This window comes from Balaenoptera musculus, chromosome 13 (assembly GCF_009873245.2).
Source record: "Balaenoptera musculus isolate JJ_BM4_2016_0621 chromosome 13, mBalMus1.pri.v3, whole genome shotgun sequence".
Taxonomy (NCBI): Eukaryota; Metazoa; Chordata; class Mammalia; order Artiodactyla; family Balaenopteridae; genus Balaenoptera; species Balaenoptera musculus.
In genome coordinates this window covers 19,827,773-19,843,136 of record NC_045797.1, presented here as the reverse complement: position 1 = coordinate 19,843,136, position 15,364 = coordinate 19,827,773, and the positions used below count along the sequence as shown (strand labels likewise).

The window sequence follows — 15,364 nt, the reverse complement described above, 5'->3', positions numbered from 1 at the left end:
AACATTCGAATTATAGGGGTCCCAGAAGAAGAGAAAAAGAAACGGACTGAGAAAATATTTGAAGAGATTATAGTTGAAAACTTCCCTAATATGGGAAAGGAAATAGTCAATCAAGTCCAGGAAGAGCAGAGAGTCCCATACAGGATAAATCCAAGGAGAAACACACCAAGACACATATTATTCAAACTACCAAAAATTAAATACAAAGAAAAACTACTAAAATCAGCAAGGAAAAGGCAACAAATAACATACAAGGGAATCCACACAAGGTTAACAGCTGATCTTTCAGCAGAAACTCTGCAAGTCAGAAGGGAGTGGCAGGACATATTTAAAGTGATGAAAGGGGAAAACCTACAACCAAGATTACTCTAGCCAGCAAGGATCTCATTCAGATTTGACAGAGAAATTAAAACCTTTACAAACAGGAAAAGCTAAGAGAGTTCAGCACCACCAAACCAGCTTTACAACAAATGCTAAAGGAACTTCTCTAGGCAGGAAGCACAAGAGAAGGAAAAGACCTACAAAAACAAACGAAATCAATTAAGAAAATGGTAATAGGAACATATATATCACTAATTACCTTAAATGTAAATAGATTAAATGCTCCAAACAAAAGACACAGACTGACTGAATGAATAAAAAAACAAGACCCATATATATATACTGTCTACAAGAGACCCACTTCAGACCTAGGGGCACATACAGACTGAAAGTGAGGGGATGGAAAAAGATACTCCATGCAAATGGAAATCAAAATAAAGTTCGAGTAGCACTTCTCATATCAGACAAAATAGACTTTAAAATAAAGACTATTATAAGAGACAAAGAAGGACACTACATAATGATCAAGGGATCAATCCAAGAAGAAGATGTAAGAATTTTAAATATTTATGCACCCAACATAGGAGCACCTCATAACATAAGGCAAATGCTAACAACCATAAAAAGGGAAATCGACAGTAACACAGTCATAGTAGGGGACTTTAACACCCCACTTTCACCAATGGATAGATCATCCAAAATGAAAATAAATAAGGAAACACAAGCTTTAAAAGACACATTAAACAAGATGGACTTAATTGATATTTATAGGACATTCCATCCAAAAATAACAGAATACACTTTCTTCTCAAGTGCTCATGGAACATTCTCCAGGATAGATCATATCTTAGGTCACAAATCAAGGCTTGGTAAATTTAAAAATATTGAAATTGTATCAAGTATCTTTTCCGACCACAACACTATGAGACTAGATATCAATTACAGGAAAAAAAATGTAAAAAATACAAACACCTGGAGGCTAAACAATACACTACTAAATAACCAAGAGATCACTGAAGAAGACAGAGGAAATCAAAAAATACCTAGAAACAAATGACAATGAAAACCGGATGACCCAAAACCTATGGGATGTAGAAAAAGCAGTTCTAAGAGGGAAGTTTATAGCAATACAATCCTACCTCAAGAAACGAGAAACATCTCAAACAACCTTACCTTACACCTAAAGCAATTAGAGAAAGAAGAACAAAAAAACCCCAAGTTACCAGAAGGAAAGAAACCATAAAGATCAGATCAGAAATAAATAAAAAAGAAATGAAAGAAACAACAGCAAAGATCAATAAAACTAAAAGCTGGTTCTTTCAGAAGATAAACAAAATTGATAAACCATTAGCCAGTCACATCAAGAAAAAAGGGGAAAAGACTCAAATCAACAGAATTAGAAATGAAAAAGGAGAGTAACAACTGACACTGCAGAAATACAAACATCATGAGAGATTACTGCAAGCAACTACATGCCAATAAAATGGACAACCTGCAAGAAACGGACAAATTCTTAGAAAAGCACAACCTTCTGAGACTGAACCAGGAAGAAATAGAAAGTATAAACAATCAGAAGCAATGAAATTGAAACTGTGATTAAAAATCTTCCAACAAACAGAAGCTCAGGACCAGATGGCTTCACAGGTGAATTCTATCAAACATTTAGAGAAGAGCTAATACCTATCCTTCTCAAACTCTTCCAAAGCATAGCAGAGGGAGGTACACACCCAAACTCATTTTGCGAGGCCACCATCACCCTGATACCAAAACCAGACAAAGTCGTCACAGAGAACGAAAACTACAGGCCAATATCACTGATGAACATAGATGCAAAAATCCTCAACAAAATACTAGCAAACAGAATCCAACAGCACCTTAAAAGGATCATACACCATGATCAAGTGGGGTTTATCCCAGGAATGGAAGGATTCTTCAATATATGCAAATCGATCAATGGGATACACCATATTGAACTATTGAAGGATAAAAACCATATGATAATCTCAATAGATTCAGGAAAACTCTTCAACAAAATTCAACACTGATTTACGATAAAAACCCTCCAGACAGTAGGCATAGAGGGAACTTACCTCAAAATAATAAAGGCCACATATGACAAAACCACAGCCAACATCATTGAAAAACTGAAACCATTTCCTCTAAGATCAGAAACAAGACAAGGTTGCCCACTCTCACCACTATTATTCAACATAGTTTTGGAAGTTCTATCGACAGTAATCATCGAAGAAAAAGAAATAAAAGGAATCCAAATCAGAAAAGAAGAAGTAAAACTGTCACTGTTTGCAGATGGCATGATACTATACAAAGAGAATCCTAAAGACTCTACCAGAAAACTACTACAGCTAATCAATGAATTTGGTAAAGTACAAGGATACAAAATGAATGCACGGAAATCTCTTGCATTCCTATACACTAATGATGAAAAATCTGAAAGAGAAATTCAGGAAACACTCCCATTTACCATTGCAACAAAAAGAATAAAATACCTAGGAATAAACCTACCTAACGAGACAAAAGGCCTGTATGCAGAATATAAGATACTGATGAAAGAAATTAAAGATGATACAAACAGATGGAAAGATACACCATGTCCTTGGATTGGAAGAATCAACATTGTGAAAATGACTACCCAAAGCAATCTACAGATTCAGTGCAACCCCTATCAAACTACCAATGGCATTTTTCACACAACTAGAACAAAATATTTTGCAATTTGTATGGAAACACAAAAGACCCCAAAGAGCCAAAGCAATCTTCAGAAAGAAAAACGGAGCTGGAGGAATCAGGCTCCCTGACTTCAGACTATACTATAAAGCTAAGGTAGTAAAGACAATATGGTACTGGCACAAAAACAGAAATATATATCAGGGGAACAGGATAGAAAGCCCAGAAATAAACCCATGAACATATGGTCACCTTACCTTTGATAAAGGAGACAAGAATATACAATGCAGAAAAGACCGCCTCTTCAATAAGTGGTGCTGGGAAAACTGGACAGCTACATGTAAAAGAATGAAATTATAACACTCCTTAACATCATACACAAAAATAAACTCAAAATGGATTAAAGACCTAATTGTAAGGCTGGACACTATAAAACTCTTAGGAGAAAACATAGACAGAATACTCTATGACATAAATCACAGCAAGATCCTTTTTGACCCACCTCCTAGAGAAATGGAAATAAAACAAAAATAAACAAATGGGACCTAATGAAACTTAGAAGCTTTTGCACAGCAAAGGAAACCATAAACAACACGAAAAGACAACACTCAGAATGGGAGAAAACATTTACAAATGAAGCAAGTGACACAGGATCAATCTCCAAAATATACAAGCAGCTCATGCAGCTCAATATCAAAAAAACAAACAACCCAATCCAAAAATGGGCAGAAGACCTAAATAGACATTTCTCCAAAGAAGATATACAGATTGACAACAAACACATGATAGGATGCTCAACATCACTAATCATTAGAGAAATGCAAATCAAAACTACAATGAGGTATCACTTCACACCATTCAGAATGGCCATCATCAAAAAATCTACAAACAATAAATGCTGGAGAGGGTGTTGAGAAAAGGGAACCCTCTTGCACTGTTGGTGGGAATGTAAATTGATACAGCCACTATGGAGAACAGTATGGAGGTTCCTTAAAAATCTAAAAATAGAACTACCATACGACCCAGCAATTCAACTCCTGGGCATATACCCTGAGAAAACCATAGTTCAAAAACAGTCATGTACCACAATATTTATTGCAGCACTATTTACAATAGCCAGGACATGGAAGCAACCTAAGTGTCCATTGACAGAGGAATGTATAAAGAAGATGTAGAACATATATACAATGTAATAATACTCAGCCATAAAAAGAAACAAAATTGAGTTATTTGTAGTGAGGTGGATGGACCTAGAGTCTGACATACAGAGTGAAGTACGTCAGAAAGAGAAAAATAAATACCGTATGCTAACACATATATATGGAATCTAAAAAAAAAAAAATGGTTCTTAAGAAGCTAGGGGCAGGCCAGGAATAAAGACGCAGACAAAGAGAGTGGAATTGAGGACACAGGGAGGTGGAAGGGCAAGCTGGCACGAAGTGAGAGAGTGGCATTGACATATATACACTACAAAATGTAAAATAGATAGTTAGTGGGAAGCAGCTGCATAGCACAGGGAGATCAGCTCTGTGCTTTGTGACCACCTAGAGGTGTGGGATTGGGAGGGTTGGAGGGAGGGAGATGCAAGAGGGTTGGGATATGGGGATATATGTATACATATAGCTGATTCACTTTTTTATATAGCAGAAACTAACACAACATTGTAAAACAATTATACTCCAATAAAGATGTTAAAAAAATAAAAATAAATATTCAACTACAAAAAGAAAACAAAAGAAAAAGAGTTGATGATACTTACAACACTCTCAGTTAGTTACCTGGCATCCTACCAGCCACAAGTTTCCATTTGAATTTTGTCTATTTATATGGTATTAGTTATCTTCTGAATCACCATAGAAAAGGTATAATCTCTTCAGTTTGCCACTTTATCTATCTTATCTACTCATTTGAAAATGGACAGATTCCTTTTGCTTTATATGGTTTTTCTAGATAGTCAAAAGATTTGTTTGATTTGAATCTCATTTTCTAATATGCTTTTTAGGAGGAAGGGTATAGTCTAAAGATTGTCATTTGAGGTTTCCACTAATGCTATGCAGTAGTTGTTCCTATCTCTCTTAAAGAAGCAAAAACTGAGATTTTAAAGGTCCAAATTGGACAGCTGGACACTGGAAAAGCCAGGGTTTTGAATTTGGCTTTGAATAGGCTTTATCTAATTCTTAAAGCCCATACTTTTCTACTTTACCTGCTTGTTTCCTGCTTGTTTCAAAAAACTTAGCTGTGTATGATTAATAGCAACTTTAAGAAAAGCAATTGGGATTCATATTATTTTTGTGTAGGCTTTTTTATATGTAGATTTTAAAATTTCATGTAACTCATGCCACTAACCATGACTGAGTAGAGGGAGGGTACGCCCTGTGACTCTGATTTAAAATGGTAATAAACAAGCAAACAAACAAACAAGGTGGGAAATTGAGGGTAGTTGACTAGCATAGGGTTTTGAGATGTTTGTTAGGTACCTGGAAGATTTTCCAAGAAGCAGATATTTCACTGAAAACTTCTGCACTGGTCAGATGGAGGGAAGGAACAGAGGAAAGACAAGCTTTAAGAAAAGAAACGGAAAGGGTTGCTATAGAAAATACTAAAAAGTTCTTTCAGTTTATACAGAGCCTCTGATGGCACAATGTAAAGGACAAACAGATGAACTTGCTGGGATCTTTGGCGTCCACTTCACAGCCAAACGTAAAAGGCACTTGGATCAATTGGGAAAGCATAGAGTTTGTTAGATGATAGCTTCCAGAACATGCCATCTGTGGTCCCTGCCTGTTCTTATTGCCTGATGGAGTCTGGAATTGCTCTGCCTAAAAACACAGTTTCCTTCATCTCGCTGTTTTTCTTATTCTTTTGAATTCTTTTCAGAAATGGAATTTGTATACATCTGAGAGGGAGCTTGGCTTCAAAACAGTTTTGCTCTCAATGGTTTCACATATTTCCACAGCATCGCACTGGGAGATTGTTAGCAGATAGGCAGCATTGTTGATTTGTTGATTCATTTCTTTACTGGGAATAAGTGTCTCTGGAATCATGTTAGATTCTAAACATTATACCAGAATCCTAGGAAAGAAAAAAAAAATGATCCTAGTGGGTGAGCTCTTGCCCCACATTCCGATCACTGTTTCTCCTCTCACTCACCATGGTTACCAGCAATCTGTAGAAGCAGAGATCTCCCCACCTCCACATTTCCTCCTGCTTCCCAAGTCCCCCTTCAATTTTTCCTGATTTCTCTAGCTTCCGTTGCCTCTCACTTTATCTTCACTGGTCATCTTGATTAAAACCCTAGAGACTGGACTCTCTCCTGTTCATTTTTTCCTCCCTCACCTCCCACCCTCCGCCCACCCTTTGAAGTACTACTCTTCTCCATTATCTTTTTTGATTAAGAAGTTTTCTTTCAACTTTATTTACTCAAAACTGTGATGATTAGGCCAGGGGCTAAATTGAAGTTTATTTTTATATAGTCTGTATTTATAAAAGATTTGCTAAGATACTTAACAACAACAATGAATTCTAGGAGGATATTTAAAGTACAACAGAGTATGAATGGATCTTCTATGGAAGCATCTTTTACATATAAATATAACTGCAGAGTAAGAGGAGGGTACTCCTTAAACCAGCAGTGCTTTGGGAGTGGGAGTGTGCTTTTGGCAGCTTCAGTGGGTAAATAAATATGACTGGGGCTTTGCAGGAACTTTGGAATCCTTGGTCCTGCCCATTAAATGCCAGTAGTGTCAACGGAGTCCTTTGGCAACCAAGGGCATTCACACAGATTTCCAAATGAAACACTGAGGCTTATTATATTGTAGCATTCTGATTCATTAAGTTCTTTAAAACTATGCCATCATCTAGATAGATACTCATTATTCATTCAGATTTCTTAAGGTTACTGTAAAATAATTATATGTATATACAAACATTCTATGTAGAAGATCAAGTACTAGGCTGTTGCTTCAGGAAATGGCCCATAAAGCATCTCATCATTCTACTTAAAAGCGAAAGAACTTATCTTGATTACATAGATGCTATCCTCCCATTCTTCCCTTGAACCATCCAAGTAAGCCCAAAGGTTCATACCCTGTAGTAACTTATAATGCAAAGAATTTTTTCCACCTTAGAGTTTTCATGAAAATTAATAAGTGAATGTGTTAAAGCACTTGAAGCCAGTTTGAACACTGGCCATGTCTTGATGATATCTGGAAGATAACTGTTGACCCCATCCCCGGAACCCCAGCAACCATGTCTCAATGATGACATTTTTGAATCTAGGAATTTGAGACCCTCTGTGAACATTAATCTTGGCCTCAAGCACGACAAAGTTCTAGTTATTTGAATGTAACACTTTTGCATTTCAATATAGGGGACTTAAGTTTAGTCAAAACTCTCATATAGCGATGCTTCTGGAAACATCTCCAAATAAGGCATAATGCAGGATTTAAACTAACACTTCAGAAGACCTGAAGCCTAAACTGAAGGAAAAAAAAAAATGAGTCTGATCATTATCCTTTCTTGTAATGAACTCCAACAGTTATTTATATTCATTTTGTTAGAACTCATTGAGAAGAGTTTAAAAGGATAAAAGGAAGTTGGTTAAAAATGAAACACACACACACATACACACATACAAACACAACCCAGTTGCAACAGTAGTTAAATTTGATAAAAATGGAGGCCAAAAGTGGTTTATTTCCCCATGTAGATGATTTTGTTGTCAGGTTTGTTGAAGATTTTGTTGTCAGGTGAATAAAGCCTAAATGTGATGTTCGCCTATAGCCTGGGGAAGGAATCCATGACCTCACCTGGTCAGTTTATGATTCCGTGCTGTGCCTGGGTTGCAGATGGGAATAAAACCCCTCACTGTCATGAGATGAGTCAACCTACAGTTCACAGTGACCACGTTTCTGGGAAAACAAGATGTCAGAGAAATTATTAAAGAGGACCATGCTTGATACCAGTGCTGCCCAGTTGGTGAATTGTGTTTTTAGAGCAATCAGCTTGAATCCTAGAGATTGCTGTTCACTGACTGCCTGGGTGATTCGGCATGCAATTTAATCTGCTTTAACATGCATGGGGGGGGTAAGCATAGGGGTGTTAATTTCACATTGGATAGTTGCTGTATTACTTTGGAAATAACTAAAATATTGGTGTAAGGTTTGCTTTCATTTCCCTTTTTTTCAAAACAGGCAAGATGCTCTAGCCAAACCTCAGTTCTTTAGTCTACTAGTCAGGACTAATTGTTCTTTTCTCTATGATTCTCCTTCTTTCTCACCTTGACATTAATATTAATTGACCACTTACCATGTACGAGGCACTTACTTAATTGATCACTGAATCAACATTCAGCACAATTAGCATCCCAGTTTTATAGCTGAGAAAAGTTGACATCTCCTGACATTTCCTTCCTGATTTCCTATATTTTCAGGGGTACAAGGGACAGCTCCTTTCTCACGGCTTCCCCCCTTTTTCTTTCATGTCTGCCTCCCACGTTACACTTGATTGGAACCCTGATCCACACTGAATTAGCCTAGCTGCAAGGGAGCATTTGGGGATCAAGGGCTCTATTTTTAAAATTTTACTGTATAGGGATCCAGATTTAAAAAATAAGTTGGTCCTCAATGGCACGTCACTGAAAAGTTATTTATTTGAATTGAATAAGTTAAGGCTGAGCTAAGCCAAAAATTTGCAGGCTGATAACAACAACAACGATAAAGTGTTGCCAGGGAACCAATGTCTTGAACCTACCCAGAGAGATGGGAATCTATCAATGAGCCATTTGATATGCCTGAGACTAGTGAAATGTAATGAATATTAAAAATGTCTGAGCCAGAGGTCTGCCAAGCAGTCTGTTAGTACCCAAATAATCTCTACTGTTTCAAGTTTACATCTAAATGTAAACTAGCTCTACTTGGTCATGGCCTACTAGTAGGAGCCATTGATTCATGCAGTGGATCTGATGTTTGGCAATTCCTGGGCTCTGTAAACTTGAATTAAATTCTAATTGTGTTTGTGGTTAATGTTTTAATAGGCTACTCCTTCAATAGTAACCATTTCTTCGCAGGGATCTTTGGTAGATACGTTTCTAATAACAATTGTAAAAGGATGTTTGCTTTGCCCCCACCCCCCAAAGAACCTCTCTTTATTTTTTTTTTAACATCTTTATTGGAGTATAATTGCTTTACAAGGTTGTGTTCGTTTCTGCTGTATATCAAAGTGAATCAGATATATGTATACATATATCCCCATATCCCCTCCCTCTTGAGTCTCCCTCCCACCCTCCCTATCCCACCCCTCTAGGTGATCACAAAGCACTGAGCTGATCTCCCTGTGCTATGCAGCTGCTTCCCACTAGCTATCTATTTTACAATTGGTAGTGTATATATGTCAGCGCTACTCACTCACTTCGTCCCAGCTTACCCTTCCCCCTCCGCATGTCCTCAAGTCGATTCTCTACATGTGTGCCTTTATTCCTGTCCTGCCCCTAGATTCTTCAGAACCATATATATATATATATATATATTTTGGGTTTCTTTATATATGTGTTAGCTTATGGTATTTGTTTTTCTCTTTCTGACTTACTTCACTCTGTATGTGACTCTAGATCCATCCACCTCACTACAAATAACTCAATTTCGTTTCTTTTTTGGCTGAGTAATATTCCATTGTATATGTGTACCACATCTTCTTTATCTATTCGTCTGTCGATGGACACTTAGTTGCTTCCATGTCCTGGCTATTGTAAATAGTGCTGCAATGCCGATTGTGGTACATGACTCTTTTTGAATTACGGTTTTCTTAGGGTATATGCCCAGTAGTGGGATTGCTGGGTCGTATGGTAGTTCTATTTTTAGTTTTTTAAGGAACCGCCATACTGTTCTCCATAGTGGCTGTATCAATTTACATTCCCACCAACAGTGCAAGAGGGTTCCCTTTTCTCCACACCCTCTCCAGCACTTACTGTTTGTAGATTTTCTGATGATGGTCATTCTGAATGGTGTGAAGTGATACCTCATTGTAGTTTTGATTTGCATTTCTCTAATGATTAGTAATGTTGAGCATCCTATCATGTGTTTGTTGTAAATCTGTATATCTTCTTTGGAAAAATGTCTATTTATGTCTTCTACCCAATTTTTGATTGGGTTGTTTGTTTTTTTTGATATTGAGCTGCATGAGCTGCTTGTATATTTTGGAGGTTAATCCTTTGTCAGTTGTTTCATTTGCAAATATTTTCTCCTATTCTAAGGGTTGTCTTTTCATCTTGTTTATGGTTTCCTTTGCTGTGCAAAAGCTTTTAAGTTTCATTAGGTCCCATTTGTTTATTTTTGTTTTTATTTCCCTTTCTCTAGGAGGTGGGTCAAAAAGATTCTTGCTGTGATTTATGTCATAGAGTGTTCTGCCTGTGTTTCCTGCTAAGAGTTTTATAGTGTCTGGCATTACATTTAGGTCTTTAATGTGTTTTGAGTTTATTTTTGTGTATGATGTTAGGGAGTGTTCTAATTTCATTCTTTTACATGTAGCTGTCCAGTTTTCCCAGCACCACTTATTGAAGAGGCGATCTTTTCTCCATTGTACACTCTTGCCTCCTTTATCAAAGATAAGGTGATCATGTGTCCATGGGTTTATCTCTGGGCTTTCTATCCTGTTCCATGGATCTATATTTCTGTTTTTGTGTCAATACCATACTGTCTTGATTACCTTAGCTTTGTAGTATAGTCTGAAGTCAGGGAGCCTGATTCCTCCAGATCCGTTGTTCTTTCTGAAGATTGCTTTGGCTCTTTGAGTCTTTTGTGTTTCCATACAAATTGTGAAATATTTTGTTCTAGTTATGTGAAAAATGCCATTGGTAGTTTGATAGGGATTGCATTGAATCTGTAGATTGCTTTGGGTAGTATAGTCATTTTCACAATGTTGATTCTTCCAATCCAAGAACATGGTGTCTCTCCATCTGTTTGTATTATCTTTAATTTCTTTCATCAGTGTCTTATAGTTTTCTGCATACAGGTCTTTTGTCTCCTTAGGTAGGTTTTTTCCTAGGAATTTTATTCTTTTTGTTGCAATGGTAAATGGGAGTGTCTCCTTAACTTCTCTTTCAGATTTTTCATCATTAGTGTATAGGAATGCAAAAGATTTCTGTGCATTTATTATATATCCTGCTACTCTACCACATTCATTGATTAGCTCTGGTAGTTTCTGGTACAATCCTCTATGTATAGTATCATGTCATCTGCAAAACAGTGACAGTTTTACTTCTTCTTTTCCGAGTTGGATGCCTTTTATTTCTATTTCTTCTCTGATTGCTGTGGCTAAAACTTCCAAAACTATGTTGAATAACAGTGATGAGAGTGAGAAACCTTGTCTTGTTCCTGATCTTAGAGGAAATGGTTTCAGTTTTTCACCATTGAGAACGATGTTGGCTGTGGGTTTGTCATATATGGCCTTTATTATGTTGAGGTAAGTTCCCTCTATGCCTACTGTCTGGAGGGTTTTTATTATAAATGGGTGTTGAATTTTGTCGAAAGCTTTTTCTGCATCTATTGAGATTATAATATTGTTTTTATCCTTCAATTTGTTAATATAGCGTATCACACTGATTGATTTGTGTATACTGAAGAATCCTTTCATTCCTGGAATAATCCCCACTTGATCATGGTGCATGATCCTTTTAAGGTTCTGTTGAATTCTGTTTGCTAGTATTTTGTTGAGGATTTTTGCATCTATGTTCATCAGTGATACTGGCCTGTAGTTTACTTTTTTTGTGATATCTTTGTCTGGTTTTGGTATCAGGGTATCAGGGTTTTGGTGACCTCGCAAAATGAGTTTGGGTGTGTACCTCCCTCTGCTATGCTTTGGAAGAGTTCGAGAAGGATAGGTATTAGCTCTTCTCTAAATGTTTGATAGAATTCACCTGTGAAGCCATCTGGTCCTGAGCTTTTGTTTGTTGGAAGATTTTTAATTTAAATTTTAATCAAATTTTTAAATTTTAATTTTTAATTTTAATTTAAAAGTTTAATTAAACTTTTAATAAGTTTCAATTTCATTGCTTCTGATTGGTCTGTTTATACTTTCTATTTCTTCCTGGTTCAGTCTCAGAAGGTTGTTCTTTTCTAAGAATTTGTCCATTTCTTCCAGGTTGTCCATTTTATTGGCATACAGTTGCTTGTAGTAATCTCCCATGATCCTTTGTATTTCTGCAGCCACAGTTGTTACTTCTCCTTTTTTATTTCTAATTCTGTTGATTTGAGTCTTTTCCCCTTTTTTCTTGATGAGTCTGGCTAATGGTTTATCAATTTTGTTTATCTTCTCAAAAAACCAGCTTTTAGTTTTGTTGATCTTTGCTATTGTTTCCCTCATTTCTTTTTATTTATTTCTGATCTGATCTTTACGATTTCTTTCCTTCTGCTAACTATGGGATTTTTTTGTTCTTCTTTCTCTAATTGCTTTACGTGTAAGGTTAGGTTGTTTATTTGAGATGTTTCTTGTTTCTTGAGGTAGGTTTGTATTGGTATAAGCTTCCCTCTTAGAACTGCTTTTGCTGCATCCCATAGGTTTTGGGTCGTCATGTTTTCATTGTCATTTGTTTCTAGGTATTTTTTGATTTCCTCTTTGATTTCTTCAGTGATCTCTTGGTTATTTAGTAGTGTATAGTCTAGCCTTCCTGTGTTTGTATTTTTTACAGTTTGTTTCCTGTGATTGATATCTTGTCTCATAGCATTGTGGTCAGAAAAGATACTTGAAACAATTTCAATTTTCTTAAATTTACCAAGGCTTGATTTGTGACCTAAGATATGATCTATCCTGGAGAATGTTCCATGAGCACTTGAGAAGAAAGTGTATTCTGTTGTTTTTGGATGGAATGTCCTATAAATATCAATTAAGTCCATCTTGTTTAATGTGTCATTTAAAGCTTGTGTTTCCTTATTTATTTTCATTTTTGAAGATCTATCCATTGGTGAAAGTGGGGTGTAAAAGTCCCCTACTATTATTGTGTTTGTCTATTTCCCCTTTTATGGCTCTTAGCATTTGCCTTGTGTATTGAGGTGCTTCTATGTTGGGTGCATAAATATTTATGACTGTTATATCTTCTTCTTAGATTGATCCCTTGATCATTATGTAGTGTCCTTCTTTGTCTCTTGTAGTAGTCTTTATTTTAATTTCTGTTTTTTCTGATATGAGAATTGCTACTCCAGCTTTCTTTTGATTTCCATTGGCATAGAATATGTTTTTCCTTCCCCTCACTTTCAGTCTGTATGTGCCACTAAGTCTGAAGTTGGTCTCTTGTACACAGCATATATACGGGTCTTGTTTTTGTATCCATTCAGCCAGTCTATATCTTTTGGTTTGAGCATTTAATCCATTTATATTTAAGGTGATTATCGATATGTATGTTCCTAGTACCATTTTCTTAATTGTTTTGGGTTTGTTTTTGTAGGTCTTTTCCTTCTCTTGTGTTTTCTGCCCAGAGAAGTTCCTTTAGCATTTTTTGTAAAGCTGGTTTGGTGGTGCTGAATTCTCTTAGCTTTTGCCTGTTTGTAAAGGTTTTAATTTCTCTGTCAAATCTGAACGAGATCCTTGCTGGCTAGAGTAATCTTGGTTGTAGGTTTTTCCCTTTCATCACTTTAAATATGTCCTGCCACTCTCTTCTGGCTTGCAGAGTTTCTGCTGAAAGATCAGCTGATAACCTTATGTGGTTTCCCTTGTATGTTATTTGTTGCTTTTCCCTTGCTGCTTTTAATATTTTTTCTTTGTATTAATTTTTGGTAGTTTGATTAATATGTGTCTTGGCGTGTTTTTCTTTAGGTTTATCCTGTATCGGACTCTCCTTGCTTCCTGGACTTTACTATATCCTTTCACATGTTAGGGAAGTTTTCATCTATAATCTCTTCAAATATATTCTCAATCCCTTTCTTTTTCTCTTCTTCTTCTGGGACCCCTATAATTCGAATGTTGGTGCATTTAATGTTGTCCCCGAGGTCTCTGAGACTGTCCTCAATTCTTTTCATTCTTTTTTCTTTATTCTGCTCCCTCTCAGTTCTTTCCACTCTTTTGTCTTCCAGCTCACTTATTCGTCTTTCTGCCTCAGTTATTCTGCTATTGATTCCTTCTAGATTATTTTTATTTTCAGTTATTGTGTTGTTCATCACTGTTTGTTTGCTCTTTAGTTCTTCTTGAACCTTGTTAAATGTTTATTGTATTTTCTCCAATCTGTTTCCAAGATTTTGGATCATCTTTACTATCATTATTCTGAATTCTTTTTCACGTAGGTTGCCTATTTCATCTTCATTTATTTGGTCTTGTAGGTTTTTACCTTGTTCCTTTGTCTATAACATATTTTTTGTTGTTTCATTTTTTTTTTTGATGGGTGTGACTGTTTTGCTGTTTTACTGGTTGTTATGCCTGAGGCATCCAGCACTGGAGTTTGCAGGCAGTTTGACAGAGCCGGCTCTTGGTGCTGACATGAGAACCTCCAGGAGGCCTCACTCCAATTAATTTTCCCTGGTGTCTGAGGTTCTCTGTTAGTCCAGCGGTTTGAACTCAGAGCTCCCACCACAGGAGCTCGGGTCTGACCTCTGGCCTGGGAACCAAGATCCTGCAAGCTACATGGCATGGCAACAAAAAAAAAAAAAAAAAAAAAAAAAAGAAAAGAAGGATTAGTACAATATCAAAGAACAAAAAAGCAAGATAAAATTAGAAAGATTCAAAAATATATTAGGAAAAATAAAAATATAATTGAAACAACTGCAACAAGGTAAAATAAAACCACAACAGGAAAAAGAAAAAAAAAGAAAGGGGGAACAAGCCAAAAGGAGAGAACAATAAGATATTATAAAGAATAAAATAAAATTAGAAATATAAAAGATTTATTAGAAAAAATAAAAATACAATTGAATCAACAACAATGAATCAACAAGGTAAAAGGGAGCCCCAATCTAAAAGAGGAAAAAAAAAAAGAAAGCCTTGGCTATGGGAGCAGAGTTTAGGTGGGGTGGAGCTTAGGCAGGAGTGGGGTTTAAGGTGGGGTGCGACCTAAGCGGGTGGAGGTGTGATGTTTGAGCATGGGGCGGGGCCTCTGCTTAGGATCCCATCACTGGGGGTTCCTCCTGTCCCCTTAGGTGTCGGTGGTCCCCCACCAGTTGCTGGTAGGTGCCCTAGTTGTGCAAAGACGCGAATTCTGCATCCTCTGAGTCCGCCATCTTGACTCCACCCCCTCCAAAGAACCTCTCTTAGTTTATCACTTTGCATGTTTAGTGGATGCTGTCATGAGTTATTATTTAATAGGTTATGGAAATATGCCATGTTTTGAAATGATAGTCAATCAGTACTCTAAAGAAACTCAGGAGAACTATGTGCTTTA

The 15,364-nt window shown here is 36.6% G+C and overlaps 1 protein-coding gene across 1 annotated transcript in view; it reads left to right on the top strand.

Moving 5' to 3' along the window:
- CTNNA2 (catenin alpha 2) overlaps nucleotides 1-15,364 on the top strand; it is a 1,049,409-nt gene that overhangs the window by 743,555 nt on the left and 290,490 nt on the right.